The sequence below is a fragment of the Typopeltis vanoorti genome, chromosome 11, assembly GCF_054136105.1.
Source record: "Typopeltis vanoorti isolate ZY-2024b chromosome 11, IOZ_Tvanoo_1.0, whole genome shotgun sequence".
In the NCBI taxonomy this organism is placed as follows: Eukaryota; Metazoa; Arthropoda; class Arachnida; order Uropygi; family Thelyphonidae; genus Typopeltis; species Typopeltis vanoorti.
The window spans coordinates 39,191,646-39,217,825 of record NC_143559.1 but is presented as its reverse complement, the minus strand read 5'-3'; the positions used below and the strand labels follow the sequence as shown (position 1 = coordinate 39,217,825).

The window sequence follows — 26,180 nt, the reverse complement described above, 5'->3', positions numbered from 1 at the left end:
GCACTTGCAGTGCTAGCACATAACTGGTAATAAATCATTCAGACCTATAAGGGTATTTTGTATGGTCTTCTGTCTTGGCCGAGAGTGGATATCGTCTCCGTTTTTCAACCAGCATGCAGTGGATTTTAATTCCACCTCTGGTATATACGGGTGTTTTGAATATCTTACATATCAGATGATTTTCGTCGCATGGTGTGAGATCACCACCCCGCTAATATATTGCTGTCCTGAAGTGCCTTGAAAAAGATCTCAACAATGTAAATTACTGTACTGAAGCATACTTACTAGACACAATCGACATCGCTGCAGCAATCTCTTACGGTTGTTTATATACAGTACAGGTTGAAATGGCTGTGTTGAATTTGCGATGGTCGATATTTCCGTTGCTATTACTCGAGAGTTCTTTGAATAGTGGTACTTTTGTAAATTTTGGTGGTGTGTGTGTGTCAAAGTTTTAATAATGCATCTCTCTAGACAAATTCTGTGTCATTTAATTTTGCTACTATAAATGGTCCTATTGAAATCAAAACTGAAGTGACGAGACAAATATTTTAATAGAAATAATGAATATCAGATTACATTAAATTCCATCGGATGGTGGATAATTATTAATATCAGTTTGAATCGTTTTGTTAATATGAATGCTCCGATTGAAATCGAATTACATGGATAACTTCTTGTGTATCTCTTAAATTTCAGATTTTATTCAATTTCATCCACCCAGAGCTGAGTTATTACAATACATATAATTTCAACACGTTCCCTTTTGTGTCCCTACAAATGGCGAGATCCAAAAAATAAATCAATAAAATAATGAATAAGAATGATGTTGCGAAACACTTTTAGTGTGCGTTTCCCTGGTGCTCTGTCTTTAGCTTTTTTTTTTTTTTTTTTCCTCATTTTAAGAAACACAGAATGTCTCAACACCTAGGTGTGGACTTGGATAACTAGGTACTAATTCTAAAAGCAAACTTCAGACTTTAAATGTATTCTCCATAGTGTAGAGTTTTCTACAGGTGTTACATTTTAAATGATGCGGAAACCTTACGCTGCTGTGATAAGATCAAAAGAAAAATCTGGGAATCTGTAGAAATGTTATTAGACCCAGAACACTTGAATATAAACCGTAGCATTAATCTTTCTGAATGTCCTTGTGTATGGTCAATCAAATACTCAAACAAGAGTACACTGACAGTTTACACGTGCTGAATACTTTGAAGTATCGGAATCCTCTATATAATACTTAACTGTTGTCACCATGCTAATCATATATATATATATATTAAACACAAAACAACGAGGTTATTTTGTGTTTACCTTGTTCCTGCTTTAGTCATATAAACGTTTCTATATATGTCCAGCCAAGCTTGCTTTATGTATATAACATCAAAATAAGTAATTAAATATCATGCGGGGGTGGGCTTTATTTTTAAAGGAACCTTTGGTAGGCACTGTCAACAAATTAATTTTATTCTTTAGACTAATTTTAGAGAATTGTTTATATACATACTTTGAATATACTTTGGTGTATATTTACACCAAAAGATGGTGACTTCATATTAATTCTAATACCGAAACGAGAAATATGCATCTTAATTAGCTTATTCTTGCATCCATCGGATTATCAAAATCACTGCTACTTTCGATGAAATAATTTGTTTATTTGCATTTTTGCGATCTTTTTTCTCCCATATCATAAAAGCCTGTACTCGGAAGCTCTTCTTTAATGGACCTTATTTGCCGCATTATTTCATAATATACGACTCAGCAAAGTCACACACTCTCTCTCACACACGCACACAGTATTGTAATTGCGTTGTAGCCTCGCTAATGCTTTATATCTTCATAAGGATTATTAATTAATTTACTGCTTGTAACTAGCAGTAGTTTCAGTCTCCTCTAAGTACAAGTTGCTTAAAAGTCTCAGCACCATATTGTAGTAGAACATTGGTTAGAATACTTTCTGAGCCCCCCTCTCCCCTCCCTGATCGTTCCATTATTGCCTTCAGAAAGTCGTCTGCTTTATATATGAGAGATGTTTTGTTGTAAAATGCTGATTGAATAACTGGTAATATACCTAGCCAAGTATGGAATACTTACGATTATGTAGAGAAAAGTGAAAATGATATCTCAGTGATATTACTTCTTTGATTTAGGTAATTGTAATTTAACAAACTCGTTGAAATCTCAGTGTAGGTCACTAGTTTTATGCACAACACGCAGTGCTTCGCCTTAACACGCGAGTATACCAGACTTTAAGAATAGATTAAACAGAAAAGAACTGATAACTTTTCTCTCTCTCTCTTTTTTTTTCCCCCCTCAAGGCCAACATTTCTTCCGGCTGACAATGCGCACGTGAACGCACCTCCACATAATCACTCCAGTTAAACGACCTCCTCTGTTATCACGGTACACTGTTCATCAGAAATCAGCAGGTTGGCCTGAAGGCCACCCAATGCCCATAACAACTACCTTGTGTTTATTAACTAGTAACAAAATGGACGCGAGAGAGAGCATTCAAAAGATGGTAGCAGAACTAATAATTTCATACTAAACTTCTGTCTAGAACTGGTTATCTGAAGTTATATTAGGCAAACACGGAACTCATTTTCATTACAAAGGATTATTAATTCATACAATAGTGTGGGTATGAAGACCTAATGTAAGTGTATATTTAAAAAGGTGGGAACTTCCCATTTAATACTGCAGCCCACAATTTCTCTTTCAATAGAAAGCAATTATGCGTGTAATTTAATGAATTTATTCCTTTAGTTATCCGACGTTTTCTGATTTTGTATTATGAACCCGGATTGGCACAACAAAGCATTTATAAGAAAGAGGCTATTTTGAGAGGAGGGCCATTTACAGCAGCCGTTTTTGAAATTCTCTCTTGGGGGGGGGATAAAAATTAATAGATTTTCGTTTAATGTTTTTTATGTGAAGTATAATATGAGCGACAGACTGTGCTGAAGAGCAGTTGTTAATGAATTTTTTGGAAGTCTTTCCTGTAATCTATCTTCCAAGTGTTTCTTCCATTCCATGCTTTGTTTTTATCTTGTAATGCAAGCTATGGTGTGGTGTCCTATCAAGACAGAAATTGCAAAAATTAAATAATAGTTATACCCTGATTGTAATACCAAGTAATATTAACCTAGAAGTTGTACATACATTATGAATGATACTAGGTACGATTCCTTATCTTCTTTAATGCATATTCAAATTTAGCACGTGTTTATCTCGGCCACTTGACTTGCAGCTTCATCAAGGTTGTAATATATATACCGGCCACTGAATTAGAAACTTTTATTTAATAAAAGTTTCTAATTCAGTGTTAGACTTCCATTAGTCCGAATTGCAGCACATATATGGTTTGGCATAGATTCTACAACGTGTTAAATTGCATCTACATTTACAACATATCAGCCGTTTACCAGACAGTCCTTTAATTGACTCAAATTTGATGGAAGAGGACTCTACTCACGGATCTTTTTTTCTAACATGTCCCATATACTTTCAGTGGAGTTCAGATCTGGGCTTTGTGGTGGCCAGGGAAGATGGTGGAAGTTGCTGTCATGCTCTCTGAACCACTGCTGAACAATTCTTGTGCAATGGACAGCAGCATTATCGTTCATGAAACAACTGTTACCTGCTGGATGAAGTCAACATGGACTTGAACGGCAACAATCTTCAGATATTCCTTGGAGGACACCGACCTTCCAGCAATATCAGGGAACACGTACCGTACCAACAGAACATGCTCCACACCATCTCCAGAACCTTATGTATACAAGGCAAGCTGAGTTCATTGCTTCATGGGGCTCGCCAAACTCTGCCTATTGTTGGTACAGAAGAAGGTGTACTGTGACTCATCGTACCACGACATTTTTTCCAGTGTCCACTCACGGTGTTCCTGACACCAATGTAGACGAACTTTCCACTTCTTTGCAGAAATCAGTGCTTTCATTTTGGCATGCGACTGCCAATACCGATCCTCTTCAATTCCTTGTGCATAGTTCGGCGAGATATGGGTCATGAACAAAGAATATATATATATATATACACACACACACACACGTGTATATATGAAAAGTCAGCTAACGCCTTTTATTCCCGTATAGGGAGTAGGCGAGGCTGTTTTAGCCCTTTTGCAGACTGAATGGGTAGTTCAATCTCCACTTGTAGCCAGTCACGTATATCTGCATAATAATAGAGGTGCCGCCATCTCGTGGTCCTTAACACACTATTTTTTTATTTTTTATTTTTTTTTAATATCTGGAATAGTGTGGGTTCTAGGTTCTACGATCGATTTTCTTGAGTTTACGGGAAGAAAAACCTGCGTTTCGGGAGAAAAAACCCGCTTGTCCGTGCCAGAGATCGACTAATTCGGGAATCGGTGGAAAAAAATACTTAGAAAAAGTTCCTCTAGTCGGCGACTACTAGACTTGAACTTAAGTCTTTCTTCATGTTTAGCGCTGGGGAGTGCAAAATACCCCTTCCACTGAGCTAAGAACAGCCTTTATTGAATACCTCGGTCAATTGCTGCACGCAGGAAGTTCTGTTTGTCCATACAAGCCTTCCAGACGGCGGTGATCTTGTTTCTGACGGACTCTCTTAGAACCACAGTTACTCCTCTTAGAAGCAAGTGAGTTACTTTTCCACTTTAAACGATATCTCACGTTTAAAGAAACCAGTGAGCTCTGCTGTTTTCAAAATCGTGACTTCAACCAGACGGGCATCCAGAACGAGGCCTTTATCGAACTCCTAAAGATCCATTGTTTCTCTCATTGTGATCAACATTATTATCGATTACTGACCGCGGCATTTTTAAATAGTTGCCTAGAAGATGTGGTGACGCACGTGAGCAAGTATTTTGCATATACGCTGCATAAGTAACGTTTACGTATATCTGCATAATAGTTTTTTTTAATTCAGTGGCCGATATTTGTACGAGTGACGGGTGAGTTGCATGTATATGGAAATTCATATATTCATCTTTATATGCTGAAATACATTTCAGCATATGACCTTTCACTGTACTCATTTCACTTCCTCCATTTATACACTGATTATTTTCAGCGAAGTTATTTTCGTTGAGCGTTTTAATGTCTATAACTTTTCCAAATGCGCTGATCCCAGGCTGCTGACCATCGATTTCACACAAGTTTTTCACGTTTCTCAGAAAACGCCCTGTCCAGTCACTTACTCTCTATCTTTACAATGATCCTTTAAGTATACTGGGGATATTATCTTTTAGGCAGTTGATTTCTTCTTCTTCTTCCATGGAGAAACATTCAGCCAGTCACTCTCATCCCCTTGTTCTCTAATTATAAAAATGCCCATTGTGATAACTTTCTGAATTCCTTCTCTGTTTCATTGGTTGTCGTTCCGATTATTGTTTCCATCCTCTAAAGAGAAGAGGTAAGCATATCTCAAAGAGCCGTCATCGAAATTTCCATCTTCCTTTTCTGTATTATACCGGAAATTGAAATAGTTGCAAGAAAATTATCAACCCACCCTAAACTGATTGTGAAATAGCCTGAATCAGGGAAACCTGTTTTATATTCAAATTGCACTCATGTTTTTTCAACCCCGTTTTCTATGTTCTGCATCCTTCCCAACATAGGAGGAAGAGAGAGAGAGGTAATCTTCAGGTTCTTGCGTTCTCCAGTGAATATTGGAGTATACGTTTTCTCTAGTGATTTCAGTAATGTTTTTTCAACCCCGTTTTCTATGTTCTGCATCCTTCCCAACATAGGAGGAAGAGAGAGAGAGAGGTAAATATTCAGGTTCTTGCGTTCTCCAGTGAATATTGGAGTATACGTTTTCTCTAGTGATTTCAGTAATTTTTTCCTGCAGTTACCAGATTTAAGATTCAATACTCCCTTCGATTTTTGCCAAGAAGAGATGAGAATTCTTGTGCAATCTGGATACAAAATAAATAAATAAATAGTCTTAATTGCTCAACCCCAGCTATTTCTTTCTATGCCTGTACTCTAGAGTACAGACATAGAAACTTAGTAGTATTATAATACTACCATTCATTTAAATAAGTGACGGATAGAATAGCTAACATTCTGCAATAAACGTAACATTCGCACTTCCTTTTTTTAAAATAAATAAATAAACGTTACATCCATACCTCTATATGTCCAATAATTTTATTTTCCAAAGATTCTACAGCCTGGTTACAAGAGACTAAGTGGGTGTTCAATATATTGCCGCTACGTATACTCGCACGTCGATCAGACTGCATATTCGTTGGATGATAAAGCTATAAACGTTAGATAATTTCTTCTTTTTCTTAAACTATTGCTTTAAAATTTTTAACACGTTACACGAGTTCGTGTTTTTCTGTCTTCATGGAACTTCACATGTTTTCCTGTCATCTATCCCATAGATTTTGCCAATTAGTTCTCTAAGTTTATTTTTAATTTTTTGTTTTGTTTTCAAACTGCTTCTTTTTTTTTTTCTCAGTATGTGTATATTTTAATCTCTGCCTGACTTCTTCAAGGTGATTAAACTTTGGTTCTTTAAAAAACTTATACAAATTTACCGTCTCGTCGTGATACCTTTTACCTACTCAGAACTAGACAGTGATCACTATTAAATATCCTGCAAATTGCTATACAGTGATATAACACTGAATTATTGACCACCCTCATGAGTGGGAAATGTCCATTATTATAAAGGTTCGTGTAGCACTTTGCTTGAGTATAATGTACTTGGCATATATGTCTATGCAAAACATTGTAAAAGTTGCAGTAGTGGTAACTAACAATATCAAGAACTTCGAAAACGATATGGTCTTAGTGGTCCTCTATTGTACTCGGAATGGCACACTTCTTGCCAATAAAAGTAAATACTCCTGGTTGGCGAAAGGTGCAAAGCCTCATACAGAGTACTCGACACGTGATTGGAACAATCAACAGGACACGAGAAGCACAGAAACAGTATTTCATATGACAGTGCGCCACATTATTCCACCAATGGGATTCCAAAGCTGAAGCCTGACGTCCTCTGTGGCACGAGAGGAGTAGAAAAAGATATACACGGCTCGTCGGACATTAGAAGCTCGAGTTGCAAATTTCTGCTACACTGCTGAACGCTGTATCTCGCATACCCTGTATCACACTATAAGGTCACAATTGAAATCCCTCTTCATACAGACCAACCCACATGCAGTTCATTGTACAGTACTGTGTACTCTCTCTCTCTCTCTCTCACACACACACACACACACACACACCTTGGACCTATTTCTAGACTTAGGGGACTCTTCATAACAATAATGCTCCATGTCATCTGGTCAACGTTGTTCAAATAATACATGGAACACTATTCTTCTTGAATGGCTGACGAATTACCAAATGTCAACCAAAATGAAACACTTGGGATGTTCTGGAACATGTTGCGAGACGTATAGTCACTGCACTCTCCTCCATCCATGGAACTGAAAGACACCTTGCAGACATCATAGCTACAGATCCACACAGATGTCAGTAGATTTCTAATGGAGTCAGTACTACGGTGAGTACAGTCAGCTACCATGCAAAAGGTGATCAAGTACATTAGGCAAGTGGTCATAATTCAGTGTTATGCCAGTAGAACACATTATCGTGTATGTGGTCTGTTTGTGTGATAATTTTTTGCTGTATTAGAGTGTTAGTAATGATTTCTCCGTGGCCGGAGCATAATTTAGTACCATTATTGAGCTGTGTCGTTTTACGATCGTATCAGGAAAAAAAAAAATGTTGTTCTTTGGAATTTACAGTCGAATCAAACAAGTCTATGAGGCCACTATGATATCTGTGATGAAAAACCTGAGTTTCTTCGAGAGTAAAAAACCATCCATCTCCGTATGAGACTATAATTCACCTTCAGTTGAAACGTCTTTATAAAGGTTCGCATCGTATCCGAGATGGGATACGAAACCAGGTCTTTTCAACTGAAGCACAAGATATTGTTCATACTGACTACGCTGGGAAGAAAGCAAGAGTACAATCAGATCGAGTGTAGTTAGCCAGAGAAGAAGAATTGTTCGTGTAATTTGATTAAGGAGTGATTAAAGTGTTTACATGGTAGCTCACGACGTCATGACAAACATATCTGGAACAAATTATTTTATAGAGTGGTTCATCATTCAGTCCGTGTAATGTGCTGTGCTGGCCATTTGCGTGTATTTGCCTGTTTTGCGAAATGAGAAAACCAGCGTTTCCCGAAGGGAAACCTGCGACCTCGGTAGACACTGGCTAATAGAATTTCATTTGAAAAGCTCTTCTAAATGTTCTTTGTATTCTAAACAGGATTCGGCTAGTTTCCAACCACGTGCCCGAAAATAAATAATGGTAGACACTTGCTGGTTTCTGATCCGGATCATTAAATAATAGTTGAAAATGATCTTTTCACTGAGTTATTTACTTTTAGTGGAATTGAAAAACATTAAGTAAGGGATTACGTGACGGGATTACCATTTCTCTGCCTCCTGGGTTAGCCGAGCTTACTGAAACAACAGTGTTCAGAGATATATTTTCTGACTTTACTCTTAACTCTTTTACTCTCACGTAAATGCATTCCACTAAAGCTTATTAAATAAAGTTAGCTAAGAACGGGCTCACAAATTTAAAGCTAGGAACAACAGCTTTTGACAGGGTGGTTGCCCGGACTGCATGGAGACGTTTCGTAAATGTCCTCCTTACGATTAACTGAGAATGAAACATCGGTGTGTCGTTCGAACTGTAGGCTTCATAGGCTTGTTGAAGTGAACTACTTCAACACAGCTACTTAATCACATTGATTTGCACAGATGGAATTCCTCACGTCTAAGAACTTCTGTAATTTTGAAACGTCGCAAAACTTTTCGATTGGTGACATTTCAAGCGTGCAAAAGAAAAGATGAATAGTGGGTTCGGGAGATCGCGAACGCTACCTTCTGTACGTCTTGCTCATCTTACACACTCAAAAATTTCACACTTACCAGGCAATCTGCCTCGAAAGGCAGATTCCAGAAAAGTCCAGTTATTCAAAGAAGGATGGAGGAGACTCTTCAAGAAATGTCGCTAACGAGCTGTGTGATCCAGTTGAAAAACTGGCTGTTCGAATAAAGATTGACCAGCTGAGCCACTACTCAATAATTCTCTGTTATCTGGCTTTGGCTACTGAGTGGATTAAGTTTGCTTTGCTATTAAGAGGCTTTTGGCCTCTTAAATACAAACATCCAATCGATTGTGGCTTGGATGTTTCTCTAAAGATGATTTTTATGCATTATGATGCATCTCCCTTGATAATTAGATGTCTTAAGTAGACTGGATGGTGGGGGGGGGATAAAACTGTTGCTCTTCAGTTTTCTACAGTACTAATGCCAAATTCTCAACCTTTCGTAGGTGGGATTGCATGAAAAATGGCCTTTTTCCACTAATGGCTTTATACTCCATGAGCCATCACTGGGACGTCTGTTTTTAAAATATTCACGTAGTAAAGGGGTGATTATATTTCATCTAGAAGAACGTTTTCTGAAATGCCTCTCCAAGTTAATGAATCATAACGTTTATCATAGTCGAGGATTGATTGCATTGATAAAACTTGAGAGCTTTGTTCCCAGATCATGCCATAGCGACGTTTTCTGTTTTTCTGTAGTCTCATGCATCCAAATTTTGTTGAGGTAAAAACTCCTCAAACCTCAACAAATTTGGATGCATGAGACTGCCCCAAATATGAGAAGCTTGCATTCTTAGAACATCAGCCCAACAGCCAAGACTACTATCCAATTTAGCCCACCTAGGTGGCACCTTTTAGGACTCTAGGACCGACTTCAGTTGTTGTGTTCAGCCATATTTGTTCAGTGTTAGTGCCTGCTTGCACATATCATAAATTTTATGCCCCCTGAAGATGATAACGCAAAATTACAGAAATATAGGAAGTATTAATTAAAGTTTTTTAATTAATATAACAGTATACGTTGTCTTTCCCTAAAAATTGACAGTTGTGTATCACCAACGTATAAGTTTATCTACAAGAACCAACTTGATAGAAATTTTCTATGCGAGTTGCAGCTAACTGTTCAAATAGTTGATCTCACAGAACAATTCCTAAGAAACAAAATGGTAGATCATGTTATTCCTACAGAACCAAACACAATTAAAAAAAAAAAAAAAAAGTGAGATAGAAAACCCCCCACATCTCTCTCTCGCGCGCGCACGCACACACAGTCTTGCGAGGAGTGGTGTCATCCACTTCATGAACCCAAATAATTATACCAGAATTGTTATTAATTATTGTTCTAGAATCACTACAGAATTATGAAGATTTTACGTCCTGCGAGATAGAATTTGTTTGTGTTACATCGTAGTGCTATTAAATGGCTCATAAACAGCCACAAAACCAGTTTTCACAGGTGCAATCATTCTTGTAGTGCATGCAGTCGACAGTTTCATTAAAATACCAGTTCAAATACTAGAAAATCCACTTTTAATAAGTCACGTGGTTTCAACGAACAAAAATTACCCAAGGAATGTTTTTTTTTTTTTGTTTGTTTGTTTAATTGATATCACTTCATGTGACAGTTAATTTCTTTACTTTTTATATTGCTTAAATTCTTATAGTCTGCTGCTTTCATAGCTGCTGATTTTCTGTTATGATTACTAGTTACGGAAATAATGTTTATAATAAACGCAAACAGAGAAAAATTACAAAAGAACGAAAAAGATAGCTGACATAAAGTGCTAGCAGCTCAACTAGTAATAACTAGAGAAGTTATTACACACCTTTATCGAAAGCATTATAAAAACAAGCGGATATGTGACTATTTCTATAGACTACTTTTGCTCCCAATTCTGTTGGCAAGTTTAATGTAATATTCATACTTACTTCTCTAAAATTTTGTAATTTTTGTAAAAAGATTATATAAATAGTGTTATGTAGTTTTCCATTTGAATTTTATAATTACAGTATTTTCATAATGCAAAGTGGTCAACAATGCGGGCTTGGTTAGCCGATTGGATAATATACTTCTTTCTGATTATAGAAAGAGAGAGGTAATTAACAGGCTGCGGGTTCAAATCACGCCGTGGACATGAATGCTTGTGATTGTCTTTCGGTGGGAAATGAATTTCATAGCCCAGTGAGATCCCACCGCTCCGCCTATTAGGGGGATGAAGTAACATTAAAAAAAGTTCCATATTTGGTCTCTAGAGTAGAGTTTCCGTATTGCGTAAATAAAGATAAAAAAATAATTAAAATAAAATAAAAAACAAACAAACATTGCACCCCATGAGTAGGTTAACAGCCTTTAGTGGGTGCGAGTCACATTGGGGGAAAAAAAAAATATATATATATATATACTAGGGGCTCCGTCCCCTGGCACCTACGCCCCCCCCCCCCACCCCGGGTTCCGGGCTGGTAGGCCGGTTCTCCTTGAATTCTGATGACTCGAATTTTGAAGACTCGACACTCAGGGTAGCCCCTGAGTTTTCAAAACATTTAAAAAAACATGACATAAAAAGGCTTATCATTTTATATATATAGGATAAATATATCTACCCTATAATATAAAATGATAAGCTTTTTTTGTAACGTTTTTGTGTCACATTTTTTGTTGTTATTTGAAACGTTTTGAAACTCAGGGGCTACCCTGAGTGTCGAGTCTTCAAAATTCGAGTCATCAGAATTCAAGGAAAACCGGCCTACCAGTCCGGAACTCGGGGGTAGGGGGCGCCGTAGGCGTCAGGGGGGAGGAGTCCCCTATATATAAAATCTTTATTTACATTAGTGACATTGGGAATGATTTGAGAGGTGACATACAACTGTTTTCTGATGATGGAAAGTGGGCAAGGCAATAAGGAATGAGACTGAGTGCAGTACTTGCAGTAAATTATTTGAATATGCTGTAATTGTTCGCATAAGGAAATGGTTGTCATTTCAGTATTAACTACGAATGATTGACTCGTATCAGTAGCGCACTCAGGGTTTAATCTTGGGAGGGGAACCCGAGTTGACTAGACGATTTGAGATTACACACTAAGCATCGCATGCGACCTATGACTGAGCATCTGCAATGATCGCTAATTTATAAGTAGTACAGAAATAGAAGACCCGACACAACATAAATATAAAAAAAAAAATATTTTTATTAATTAGGAAAAGATTTTTGGAAAATTTTCTAGTGTTTTTTTTATTATTTTTCTTTGGGGAGGAGTCAGTGGCGCTCCCCTCTGGGTGCACCACTGACTCGTACTCTTTTTATTCTTTAAAACTGAATGTTTCTTCGATGGGTTTATGGCTGACAACATCTTCGAGAAGATATTTAGCACAAACAAAAAAACTCAAAGCGTTTCTAACCACCGTTATTTCCCTAAATTAAAAAATATTCCCCGAATTGCCTTAGTTGCCTGCACTACTTAAGTAGTGCAGGCTATAAGGCAACTGGAGGATGCCGAGGATTTATTCTCAGGTCAACTTACGAAACTTTCATAATTTCTACAAACATTCGGCTTTGAAATGATCTAATATCCACTTTGCCTATGTAATCATAAATTGTTTATTTCTGGAATTTTCCATTTAATATTTTCGGGCCGGGGTTGACCGCAGATAACGGTGGGGGGGGGGGGTTGAATACGGTATGTATTTTATCACTGTGGATCCGTGTTGTTCATGGGCCGGTTTTCCTGTTCTAATGGACAAAAAACTCGATGGGTGATAAAACCCTCTAACCTCGTATGAGACCGGCTAAGTCACCTTTAGTCGAAAGAGACCAGTCAAGGTTCCTCACGCCATGGACGGGAATCAAACCCACCTCTTTCCGACCAAAGGGCTTCATCTATACCGACTGAGCTGCAGAGGCTCTCAACATCTGAGTGCTGGAAAATGTGATTGAGATATCCAATGTTATATTATATTGGTTGGATTATGGTAGAAGAAAGTGTTCAGGCTAGGAATCTTAGAGTTTTAGTCGACAGTGACATTCTAAATGGACTAATGTCCATTTAGAATGTCACTGTCCGTTTATCACGCTTGCGAATTATCCTAATTATCTTCTCATGCGAAAAGCAGCACTTTAATATTTGTTGACATTGTTCATTTCTTTGCATTACATCCAAATTGTCACGTTATAAAAATCAATTTTAACGCAGTTGCTTCAGAGCATGATAATAATCGTAGCATTTGTCTTTTCCTGGAATCACGACTTTTTATACTACAGCAGTCATTTCAATTTGATTGAATCATGCTTTTACAATTCCTGTTCTGTGTGACTGTAGTTTTGAGGGAGGGAAAACAACTTTTGTTTTCTACAAGTTCTTCTATTTTGTAACGCATCTGGCATGAGGATGAAAGCTGTCAACCAAGGAGCAACATGTTAAACGTTGCGGAAGAATAACTGCGTGATCGCGGATTATAGGGAGAGCCCAGAAAGTTCAAACGTGCCAGATATGTCCCCGAAACGTGGAAGTGAACTCGTATGCATCGAATGCGCAACGTATTTACCTCCGGGTGAGTAGCCCTTCTGTTGACAGTATCCCATGCAACTCGTGCAGTTGGCATTCCTGTCATTTTATCGGCTGTGAAGGTCGTCCGCGTAAAATTTCGAATATTTCCTGTGTTCATGTGAAATTGCACCGCACTGACTAGTATATGCTGTAAGTCGCTGACCTCTACTATTTGGCAAACCATGTAAAGTGAAAACATGTGCATTCAGCGCTTTGAGTATTTTAGTGAATACTGTTATTAGTGGCATTCGTTTTTGCGTTGAACTAGACTTAATAGTTTATCGCAAAAGAAGAGGAAATGGTCATCATGAATGCTTGCTTAAAAGAGTTAGGATCATGAAACCCGTCATCATGACATAACAGAAAAGGTATTTTGTTTTTCTTTTGCCTGAATTTGTATCGTCTAAATATATTAGAAATATCGTTTCAAAACTTTAACATGTTATAAATAATAGTGAGAATTTTAAACTATTACAATCTTACTAAACTCCACTTGATTTTTATAATTTTTGCATCGCCGAACTGAAGCCTTTTGGCTCTTTATTTTAGTAATTACCAGACTGTTATGGAATAAACCCTTTCGTTGATCTAAAAGAATAGGCACATTTTCTATTCACTACATGATGGAAACGATATAAAAATTGAATGACATCGATTTATATAGTTTTAAAGCATATAATAATTATATCTTGAGGCATTGAGCGCAAAAGTGAACTAACCGCAGCACTTCTCAAATGTGGACCAACAGCTTTAGTCTACTATGACACAGAAAACATTTAACAGAAGTTATTTGGTACTGCTATCTGCTTTTGACTTAAGAAAGTTGAATTATTGTACTTTTACTTTATTAACATTGCGTTTTGGCATAGTTTAATGTTATAAACTCGATTAGAAAACAGTGGGTTAGTCCACTCTACCTAGGATTTTCGATAATTCTCTGGAGATTTTATAAAAGCATTTTATCTGGAGGTTTTATAAACAAGCGTCTTTGTGCACATCATTTTATTATTACCCAAAAATGCTTCAACTACAAGTGGTTACGATCTAATCCATACATGAACGGTGCAGCGTTTCTTGTGTCGCCAACGACTTTGGTTTCAGATGCAGGTTGCAACCTTGAGAGGCTTACACCACACACACATTTTGAGAAATTTTTTTTTTTTTTTTTTTTTTTTTTTTTTTTTTTTAGAGTATAAGAATTAAATATGCATTGTACAGAGTTTCGAATGTAGATATAAAATTACGAAACCCTGGCCAAATTTAAGTGAAAATTTAATGTTTGCGGGCTATAGTAAAATGTATGGAATCATCTTAATTTTGGTTTCAGTCGGATCGTTGTAGTGACCAAATCAAGCCAAACAGTTGGTTAGAATACAAAGGTATGTGTTACATATAATAGTAAATTAACCATCTAGAGTGCCAAAGATAAACAGATTTAACTTACTTAGGATATATATCTACCCTATATTATATATATATATATATAGGGTAGATATAAATTTTATATACTGTATATATAAAATGATAAGTCTTTTTATGCCACGTTTTTGGTCACGTTTTGAAACTCAGGGGCTACCCTGCGTGTCGAGTCTTCAAAATTCGACTTATCAGAATTCAAGGAGAACCGGCCTACCAGTCCGGAACTCGGGGAGTTGGGCGCCAGAGGGAGGATCCCCCCCCCCCTTTTGAAGACTCGATACTCAGGGGCTGTCCTGTGTGTCATCAGAATTCAAGGAGAACCGGCCTACCAGTCCGGAACTCGGGGGGGGGGGCGCCGTACATGCCAGGGGAACGCAGTCCCTCCCAGTGTGTGTGTGTGTATGTATGTATGTGTATATATGTGTATATATATATATATATTACGGGCTCATTTCATCACCACCAGATCAGTTGACAATAATCGGTAATCGAATTGCCGCCCAGTCGAAAGAAGTAGCACTGCCTTTCACTTTTCTTTTCCGTTTTATGACATTCAACATCTGTGGGAATCTCGGTTTACTTATAGCTATGCCTTTGCAAGTTTCGAATACTAAGAGTTTAGTGAGAATATTGAAAATTCCATTATCTTTATGCATCCCATCAAACGGATATTTTTTCTTAACGGCTTGTAAAATGTATCAAAATGAGAAATTATTCTCCTTTAAAGTTCGGAATTTTTTTGTAATTAGTAGTAGTCGTAGATATTTATACAACCGAATACATGTTGAGGACAGGGTCGATCCTATAAACTCAGCCTAGCCATTGTGAACTTTCACGTGTCAAAGTTAAAGCGTTAGCCAGCCAGCCAGTTTTTATTTTAGCGTATGATGATACAGGGCCGTGAAGCCCTTTTTACAGGGAAGTACGGGGCACAAATCGCTGAATCCTCCCTATTTTTATCCTGGCTCTGGACTGGCATAGCTGATGAATCAGCCGATCTTACTGACTCATTCGAGATAGAGAATGATCACACGTCAAAACAAAAAAATTTTTTTCGCAAGCGATGAAGATGAGACTTTAGTGTATAGTGTGGATTAAACGAAAACTCATTCAGATTAAACTGAAAACGCATTCGGCTGATTACTGTATCACACGAGATGCCATCAACTGAATGATCACAAGCATTTCGCGTCTGGTTCGATAGACTAACGTTCACTTCCCTTTGTAGTACCAAAGAAACCTTCTTAATTGAAGGTCCAATTGAAGATGAGATCTGGTCTCATATAATTTTTTTTTTTTTTAAATCGGAACAGATATTCCATTCTGAGAACACACACAGTTCACGGATAGAATGCACTTGCCTCATTGTCTTAGTTATGGCATCTAAACAATCAACCAGTGAAGAAGTTTTTCACTATATTAGAGGAAATAGTCCCCCACCCCAAGAGATTTCGGTAATTATTGATACTCAAAGAATTTGCCTTCCTTTTCTAGATAATTTTGCTTCCGTACGATGAATCATTATAGAATAACTGGAAAGGACAACTCCCACTTTCTGTGTTGTATGGTCCTGAAGAGAGTGGTTTCAGGACAGGATAATAATTGAAAAAAAAAAAAAAAAAAACGTTTTCTAAAATCTTAATTTCGTAATCACGAATACTTGGGCCTGAAGAGGAAGTTTTTATCCCTTAAATACACAACTTGTTGTGTGTATATACCTTTAGTGAAGTGTAGCATCAATTAAGTCATCTATCTGTCATTGACAGATAGATATTTCACATTGACGCGTCTGTTAGTAGCCTTGAATATCTCTCTCTCTCTCGCTCCTATCCAAAATGCAGTTTATTATGCTTCTATGAAAACTAAGCTATCATGTTGGATGATTGAGTCAGTAATAATTACTGTTACAATCACACGGGTGTGGAATCGATTTGTGATAACCACAAAACAATATTCTTATATAGTGATATCATTTTTTTTTAATCCTAAATAAGTGAACCTAAATCTGTTTAGACTTAGGCGTCCTAGATGGTTTATTTACTATTATATGTAACACATATATTTGTATCGTTAGCAAATGTTTGGCTTTTTTTCATGCTTGTATGACTTATCATTACTGTTAGGAGGCTTTGACTAGAGCACACACCAAGTACATTTCCAAACGTACATTAATTGCTATTCAATTTCGGCTATGTTAATTCCTGTCTTCAGTTTTCAAATCACACTTAAATGTTCTTAAAAATTATCAGTTTCATTAACTATTTCTATCTCAAGTATATACGGAGGTATACTGAGATTTCAGCGAACCTGCCAGAGAATAAACACAACACCCAGTTAACAAACAATAATAAATTAGTCTCATAGCTAGCTTTAGTTGCTTCATAGGTAAAAATTTTATTGATGTTTTCATTATTTCAGAATCTCATCTTTTTACTCTCTATTAATATATTTATCCTTTCTACACAGATTAATTTGTCGTGTTTTTTTTTTTTTTTTTTTAAATATCCTTTCATTAATCTGAAGATTCTCTGCTCTCTCTCAGGAGCGAAGGTCGCCTTTATCGAAGTTTTCTTTCATTTAATGTCCTTCATCTATACCAACCGGTAAGCTGGAATATTAAGCCACGATTATCAAGAACGATCCATCAAAAAATGTTCATCTGCTTGTCACAATGCTAGATAATCCTAACTAGACACTGAAACAATCTCGCTCTTTTGCTCACCAATATTTAAAGTAAATTCGAGAGTTGTCTAGTAGTTGTCATCTATAGGTAGATCGCAATTGTGGTCTTGTTTTATTTTTAATTTTTTTATTTCTTCTGTGGAGTATCACTTCCAAATCTACTTTCTCCATTAGTTTTGCCATTATAAGAATCCCAGATAGCATGATCTTTGCAATTTCTGTTTATTTCCTTAACTTGATAGTCATAGATAAAATGAACTATAAACGGTTCACATAGTTGCATCAATATTATTACCGAAACAACTTATAGGTATAGAAGCCTTTATTCTATTTAGTTTTAAATTCGCATCCTATAAGAGATTTGATTTTTTTAACATATATTCAAAAGCTGACCAAGATAAGAATCAAATGGATTGTAACAATTGGCTTTCGTCAATGTGTCTAGTGTTCTTTTTTGTTCACGCAAAAGCTTGCACAAGACAAATGACGCATCATTATTTGTTATAGATAATTTGTATTAACAGACTTATCCAAATAGTAGCTGCGCCTTTGGCCGCAGTGTCTCATTTGCATATAAATAGTTCTTTGGTAATGTTATTTATTTACCAAGTTAGCCTTCAGAAAGAGATCAGAAGAATGTAGTCCAATTTAGATACCAAAAAAAAAAAAAAAAAGTTAATATCCCGACAGGAGATTTTTGTGATTGTTCTTAAGACCAGTATTTCAGGATCTATTCCTATTTTGTCACTTTTTTCTTGCTATCATTTCATTGGTGCTTATTTTCTCACTCGGAAGTGGTATATTCTTCCTATCCTTAAGGAGGGAGATGAATTCGCTTTCGATTTTTTGTCTTACAGAACATAACATCTAAACGACACTGCATGTAAAAGACGGAGTTCGATTCTCGTCATCACGGGAGGGAATATTACATGGGATTTTTAAATCGAAGGTGAGTTAACCGGGTTTATATTTATACGCAGTTTGCAGGATTTTTTCCTGCCCCAAAACAGACCGAAGAACGAAATGCGCACATATTACACAAAAATATGTTTAAAGGTAGGTGGGGTTGGATTGATTGCATAACACAGTGTAGAGTAGCCATCTGTGATGAATTCAGAAGCATGTCATTTTTCAGTTGGAATCACGTCACCTTGTTAACAACTTTCATTAAAATCCATTTCCTAAATGAACGGGCACCTACTTTGCATCTGACGGACACGCGATGTACCTGTGAGAAGCTCTGCGAATAACTTGCAACTTCGCTAGAAAAGAACACCTGAAATATGTAAAAATGTAAACATTCGATAGTTTCAATAAATAACGATTTTTTTCTTCCCAAATGCAAAACATGTGAAATAAATTTTCGGATGTTTTTCATTTTTCTTGCCTTCTTAAATAAGAGAATATCTTAAAAAAAAATAACAACCAGACAACTGAATTTCAAGCCAGATCTGTTGTTAATTAATACAGATAGCTCACGCTGTTTTCGAGGAACTGGGAGTTTTATCTTTAACACTCTGAGTAGGCTGTCGAATATTTAGGTCATCATTGTGAAGGTCGGGTGGATCTTATATAGTTAGTGATTGTCATCCCTGACAGTGTTGCCTCATCCACCACGCAGAACCTTGACACTCATGTTCATTGAAAGAAAGAATAAGAATATTTCTTCTTAAGGTGTAACCCTACCTTTTCATGTTCATATCGTAAGATCGGCTACCGTATGTTAATAATAATAGTTCAGTTTCAAGACATTAAAAATAGTAACTAAAAAAAAAAAAAAAAAATCCCCGTGGTATTGGCAGGCCAGGAGTGATTTTGATCATATTGTAGGTAATTCTGAAACACCTGCGTACTTGTCTCTTTTGCCCTCTAGGTGGTTCAGCTGCGACGTGTCAGCATTCCTATCATATTCTCTCTCTCTCTCTCTCTCGCAGCAAGTAAGAGTTCTTGAAAACAGCTGTCATGTTTTGGTTCTAGAGCTGTAAACACAATTGGAAGCGTTATTAATTAGGACATTTTACGCAGTTAGATATGGCGCAATAGTATTTCGTGTGTGAGTGGATAATACTTAATTTGGAAATATCTTTAGTTGCAGAACTAGATAATTTATTATGCTTTCGTTTGAACCAAGTGGGTAGTTAATGAACTTAATATATACTTTGGAGACAGAAACTTGATAATTGCCTGGTCCAGGTTAATGAAGTGCTTATTTGTTGATTTTTCAAATCGCTTGTTATTGAGAATAATTAACTGTTCGCCTTTGTTCGGAAAGCTGTCATTCCTGCATCTTTCAGCGGCCATGTATTGATATGTTATTCACCAAATCATTTAACGCACATAGTTACTAATCTGCAACTTACGTGAAATATAGACGACCAATTAGTGACCTAAGTGCTGTTCATTTCTCTTTAATTTACCTGTGTTTTCCCTTATATTTTATTTTGAAATGAAGATGATTTGGTTGGAATTACTATAAGACCGTGATGCCTGTATATTTTGTCTGTTTAATTGCACTCATTCTACGATCGGTTTGTCAGTTTTCCTTCGAAGTATCTGGGACGAAATGTTAAAACAGTCCTTATTAGATCGACTAACTCGTCTTCACTTGAAAGACTTCCAAAAGGATATTCCGGTCTTAGACGGGTTTCGACTTGTATTAACGAATGCACTTATCAAAGTTGTCATTTACCGTATTTTTAGCTCACATGTTCTGATATGATTAATGGTAATGCGAGATGTGACTTAAAAAAAAAAAGCAGTGAGACAACAAATATTTTAGTTACGCATTCTAATTTTTGGCCATCTTAATTGTTCACCTAGGGAATTGACACATTTAAGCGATGCTGCCAATTTAAATTTATTGAATCATTTGTAATATTGCCTTCAAAGTCTGTATCGCTTTCTTTTGAATTCTGAGCACTACAGTTTTATCCTTTTAAGATGCTTTCATCTCACCTTTATTCTCCTCCTTCCTCCTTTCTTGATCATATTAATGATCAAGAAAACTTCAAGAGTTGCAACTCTTGAGTTTTCTTGATCATTAATATATCATCTCACTTGCAGACCTTTCTATCTGCCTACATATACAAACAAAGATGGCTAGCAACTTTCAATCGAACGCGTTCACACAATGGGCCAACGTCTTCATGCCTTTAACACAGTTTCTTATATTATGCGGTTATTAATTAGCTTCGTTGCTTTGGGGACTGACAGCGTTATCTATATGTTATTAATAGTTTCTTACTTGTTCTAAATACGCATCATGCCTATGTTCGCACAAACCCAACAATCCACTAAGTCCATGCTTCGCTAATATGGCCATTACACAACTTTGTCCTTTGCAATGGCTGCTATTTATTAATAGTATGAATTTATCATAGACAGACTTTTCAGTAGATTTAATAATAAAGAATTACATACATCACGAACTTATGTATAATCCTATTTTCGAAACCTATGTTGTTGTTCTTCTAGGGTGTACATATCCTCCTGGTTGACCGAGTGGTAATTCCGCCCTACATTTTCCCAAGCCAGTTTGAATCTTGCGTTGGGCATCAAGGTGTGTGATTAGATTAGAGATGAACATGATTGCTTGATATGAAACCATCCCCCACTTAAGGGTGGTCTTGAAGTGTCTTGAAAAAAAAAAGTATGTTTAGTCACTAGAGCGGGGTTTTCCGGATTATGTAAAAAATAAATAAATAAATAAATAGAAAAATCACCCACAGTACTGTAAGAGTTTACAGCTTTTCGTGAATTTGAGTCACATAAAAAAAAATGTCCAAAGCAGAAAACGTGTTCTCCATTTACTTTGTACAACTGCCTTGAGTCACTTTGCGGATACTGACTAAGAAAATTTTTGAATTCAGAAATTTTCTAGTGTTGCAAACTTTCATCTTCATAGAAGTGGATAAACATCTTGATTAATCTGTCACTTCTTCACTCAACAATATGAGCGTGCGTGCATACACATTTGGTCTGTATACAGATCAAAATGTTTAACCTTCCTGTAGGAATTAAAACTGTGAATTCTGTGTAGATATGATAGACACAGACGGAGAAACTTCTGGATGATAGCATCCGACGTAAATGGTCAATTAAGCAGTTGAAGAAAAAGAACGTGGCACACAGTGCTGCGATAATTATTCAGAAACACCCTTTTATCGAATGTTGCATACCAGATGACAAACACGATGGCACAGCAGGGTATACAGGCAAGGACTGAAAACTAAATCGCCATCCTGGTTAATCAAGTGGATAGTGCTTCTGCTTTCTAACCGGTAGGGTCTGGACTCGAATCCGACTGTGGCTTGGGTATTTGCGAATATCTTTAGGTGGAATGAATTTTCATCTCCCAATGTGAGATAACTATCAACTTGTTTATTTGAAGGTTTGAAATGGCTTGATCCCCCCCCCCCCAAGGGCATGCCTTTAATATTATCTTACCTTTAACCCAGCCACAGTACTGCGCAATATGCTTATAAACTTACATGGGCGGGATTCACATAAAACAACGACTGTAGTTGTGAAGTACTGAAAGTGTAGTATTTTGAATCATCTGACATCCAGTGAGGTGTTATAATAGCTACCATATTTGACAACAATAAGTTCATCCATTTGCACACAATTAGAGCATCTAAGATCAAATTGACATCATAAGTTGGCAACGTAACATTGAAAAGAATTCCAGAAACATTCAGTCAAGTAACAACTAGATGGTAATGGACAGAGATAGAGAGGGGGGGGGGAATGAAACGGTTTGGTGCACATCGGTGGATTCTCTCAGTCACTAGTCTGTTGTTCCCACATGCAGAAATTTGTATCAGAAGATTATGTACTGACCACATATACGGTAGTCTAAGAGTGGTTTCTAGAAAAGGGCTTCTGCGTACAACCAAACATTATTCCAACTAATCTTCGGATTCAGCGCATGTAATGCAGAGCTTTCAGCGAATGGACATAGAAAGTAACATATGATGATAAAGCGCCATTGCTATTCTGCAGTGACGCCTTATCATCCTCAAACAGCCCGACATATTTCAAGTGCTACTGCTACGAAATGCGCAGGATTTTCCACGGTCCTCAGATATCCCTCTGCAGCAGGGAGGAATATAGTATTCTCACTAACAGAGTGGCACCAAGATTTCCTACTTCATTCCCAGGTAGTGTTAAAAATGCAACCCATGGTTTTAACTTTTCAAACACTTTCATCCGCATAGCCAGGCGAAGATTAATAAATCGGGATTGTTCAGGCCACATAAAGAACCTCGACAACGAGGACATTTGGCCTTATTTGAGAGACTTTGCTTTGAATCCCGTCTAGAAAGAGTTGAAGCTTTTCATTTGTAAGATAATTAGACAGTCTCATATCGAGGTGTCAGGTTATTTTCTTTCGGAAACTTTGGTTATTTATTCCGTGAAAAAAGAAAGTGGGGGGGAAGCAAAATGGCTTTTTGACGGTATTCTAATAGACATACCGTCTTCTTATCCTTAAGTTGCATCACTCATACTTCCAGCAACACCAAACCAGTTATTCTCTGTGAGAACCTAATTTAACTCCCAGTCAGGTCTGGGACTTAAATTCTATTGTTGTGAATCAGTTTTGTTTTGATTTTTTAACAAAATGAACATGAGATCTTGTATCTGTTAAAATTAATTTGCTCTATTTGGGGCGTTTGTAGTAATTTCAAGCTCTTGTTCAATACTTCCTCATAACTTTCTTAGCTCAGTCGGTAATGGCGATGCCTTTCACTTAGAAAGACCTTGGTTCGAACCAGCTTTTGAGCTGAAAGTGAATCTCAGTCTCATAACGAAGGTAGCAGGGTTTTTATTATCTGAGACTTCCAGGTAGTCAAGGACAGCAGTAGGGTAGGCACTAGTGACCAGATCAAGATAAGATAAGGAATCGTGACGTGATTGGTTGTTCATTTAATGACGTCATTATGTGTGACGTCATAAGTTTGGAATTTCCCTGTGGACATATGTGTCAATCGCTTCAGTTCTTGTGTTTTGGTTTTGGTTCACATATGGAATTATGGGTGATGGTAGAGATAAGGATTCGTGTCGTGATTGGTGGTGCACTTCTGACCAGATCAAAGTAAGATAAGGAATCATGTCGTGGGCCTGTGTTGTTTTCAGATGTAGATAAGTGACGTCATTTGTTAGTTGTAAATAAGTGACGTTATTGTTTTGAATGGAAAAGCAAGGTATTAGTGGATAAGGATTCGTGTCGTGATTAGTAGGATACTATGAACCAAATAGGGGTAGGGTGAATGGGGGAAGCGACATCATTGTCTTGGATGTGTATTGTTATGAGTTGTAGATAAGTAAATGGTTTGCATATGGCTTTATGGGTGATAGATAGTGATAAGATAAATTTTGAAATGTTTGGAATTTTGCTGGGGCCCCCCTTCTGTCAGGGACATCACGTGGTGTGTTGGGTTTGCGTAATGCATTGTGGGTGATATTTAGAGATAAGCAATCGTGACGTTATGTGTTTGGAAATTTCTGGGGAACATGTCTCTCTGTTATACCACATGGTGTTTTGGTTTGCATATGGAATTGTGGGCGATGTGTTTGAGATAAGATATCTTGGAATTTTCCTAGGGTGACACACATCCATCATTATCATCAAGTTTTGTCTTTGGATGTCTATAGATGGCAGTACTAATTTTCCAATACATTTTGGGGTATTTCTTTCCTGTTAAAGGATGGGAATTCTTAGAGTAGAGTCGTGATGGCGGCAGTGATTAGGCTTTTCTGAATAATTTAATTATATGCTGGTGTCCCTCAAACACTTTTTTCACCATAGCTCATACATATATTCTATATTCATATTCTAAAGACTATGGGAATTCTTAGAGTATAGTAGACTCTAGTGGCACCATCATTTAGGCTTTTCTGAATAATTTAATTATATGCTGGTGTCCCTCAAACACACTTTTTCCCCATAGCTCATACATATATTCTATATTCATATTCTAAAGACCATGGGAATTCTTTCTAGAAATTCTAATGATAATTTATATTACAGTCTTTCCAGAATGGCTCTTCTAAGTGTGAGTATTCCCAAAAAGTTGAATTTTGCATCCACAGCACAACACAAACGCTCACACACAGAGCAATATTTCTGTAAATAACCAGAAAATATAGGTGACTACATCGTTTAGATTTCCACCAGTTTGGTTCTGTTCGTTTTCTTGGAGATTACTCGTTAATTTCCAGTCCTAGTTTACGACCTCTATCACACTATGGAACTGCATTAATCACATCCTGTAATATATGAGTTGCGGTATTGTTCAAAAGGTATCATTTTCCCATGGTTGGATGTTTCTCAAATACTTACATATGACTAAGTGATTAGCATTCACATGATTGTGATGACACATATCCTAAATTTATTCATTCCTGATTAAGGATTTTTTCAAGTAGATGGCTTGTTTGTTTGTTTGTTTGTTTGTTTACATAGCTAGGAAACGAATTTATTTAAAATGAACATTAGCTCTGTAATATATATACTTTTGACTGTAATATTATTAACAAATTGTATTTACTGAATCTAACATACAGAAATTAAATAAAGTGAAAAAGACAGTATTTTTTTTCTTATTCTTCTGATTTCACATTTGCGCTGATGTTCATAGTGTATGATTTCCCACCGGTGCTTACATTCACGTGATTTTTCTCCATGTGACATTTCAAAACAAATTGAACTATGGTTTTTACATAGTTCAATTATGTAAAACTCATTTCCGTTAGTCCCAATTGACTGTTGTCCTCTCAGCCTCGCATTTATTTCACAGTAGGGATATTTATATATATATATATATATTTTAACAATTATTATATTAGATATTCTTTCCAATACAAATAATAATTGTTTATTCTTATTTCAAATTAAAGTTAGCTAAGAAAGAAAGAAAGAAAGGAAAAAACAATGTTTACCCTCAAATAAATATGATCATAGCAAACAAGAAATTCATCAGCTTTTTCAAAGTTTTGAAATTCATTAAAATAATTTGGTATCGTTTAAATAAAGAACGGGTCTGGCTATTAAGTTCGTTAATGTTTTTTTTATTTTTATTTTCTCTTCCAATGAAGAGTATTATTTGATATATGCATGATGATTCACTTGATTTTATCTGCACACTTTGATACCTTTTTTCTACAGCAATCTTTTTAAGAGTTTCAGTAACGTGTTGGTTTAAAATATTTAATATCTCTGTAAAATAACCAAAATCTAACAGTATTGTGACTTTTCAGGTGAAATCTTCTCCACTAAAATTCTGGCTATTAATTTAATACCCGATTATACCTTTTGCTTCCAAGAGTTGACAGTTTCTTGAAATATTTGAGGGCTTGCATGAACAATTAGGACTTAATTCACTGAGTTAAAAAAAAACGTCTCTGGTTAGTTTATGGCATGAAATTTCACAAGGGAAAAAATGTTATGGTCTTACTTAAATTTGTATAACACATCAATGACCCAATTTGTTCATTTAAATTTACAGATTTTATTTGAGTGAAATATTATTTACAAATTGTACTTACTGAATCTAACATACAAAAAATAAATAAATTGAAAAATACAATATTTTTTTT

At 36.4% G+C, this 26,180-nt stretch overlaps 1 protein-coding gene across 7 annotated transcripts in view; it reads left to right on the top strand.

Annotated features, from left to right (window-relative positions):
* ex (FERM domain containing expanded) overlaps nt 1–26,180 on the top strand; it is a 268,471-nt gene that overhangs the window by 62,217 nt on the left and 180,074 nt on the right. Inside the window, exon 2 of one of the 7 annotated variants that reach the window (XM_090400074.1) lies at nt 21,054–21,138. The exons of the other annotated variants lie outside the window; for them this stretch is intronic. The gene's annotated coding sequence lies outside the window, so the exon portion shown is untranslated. The remainder of the gene's footprint in view (nt 1–21,053; nt 21,139–26,180) is intronic. 7 annotated transcript variants of the gene reach the window in all.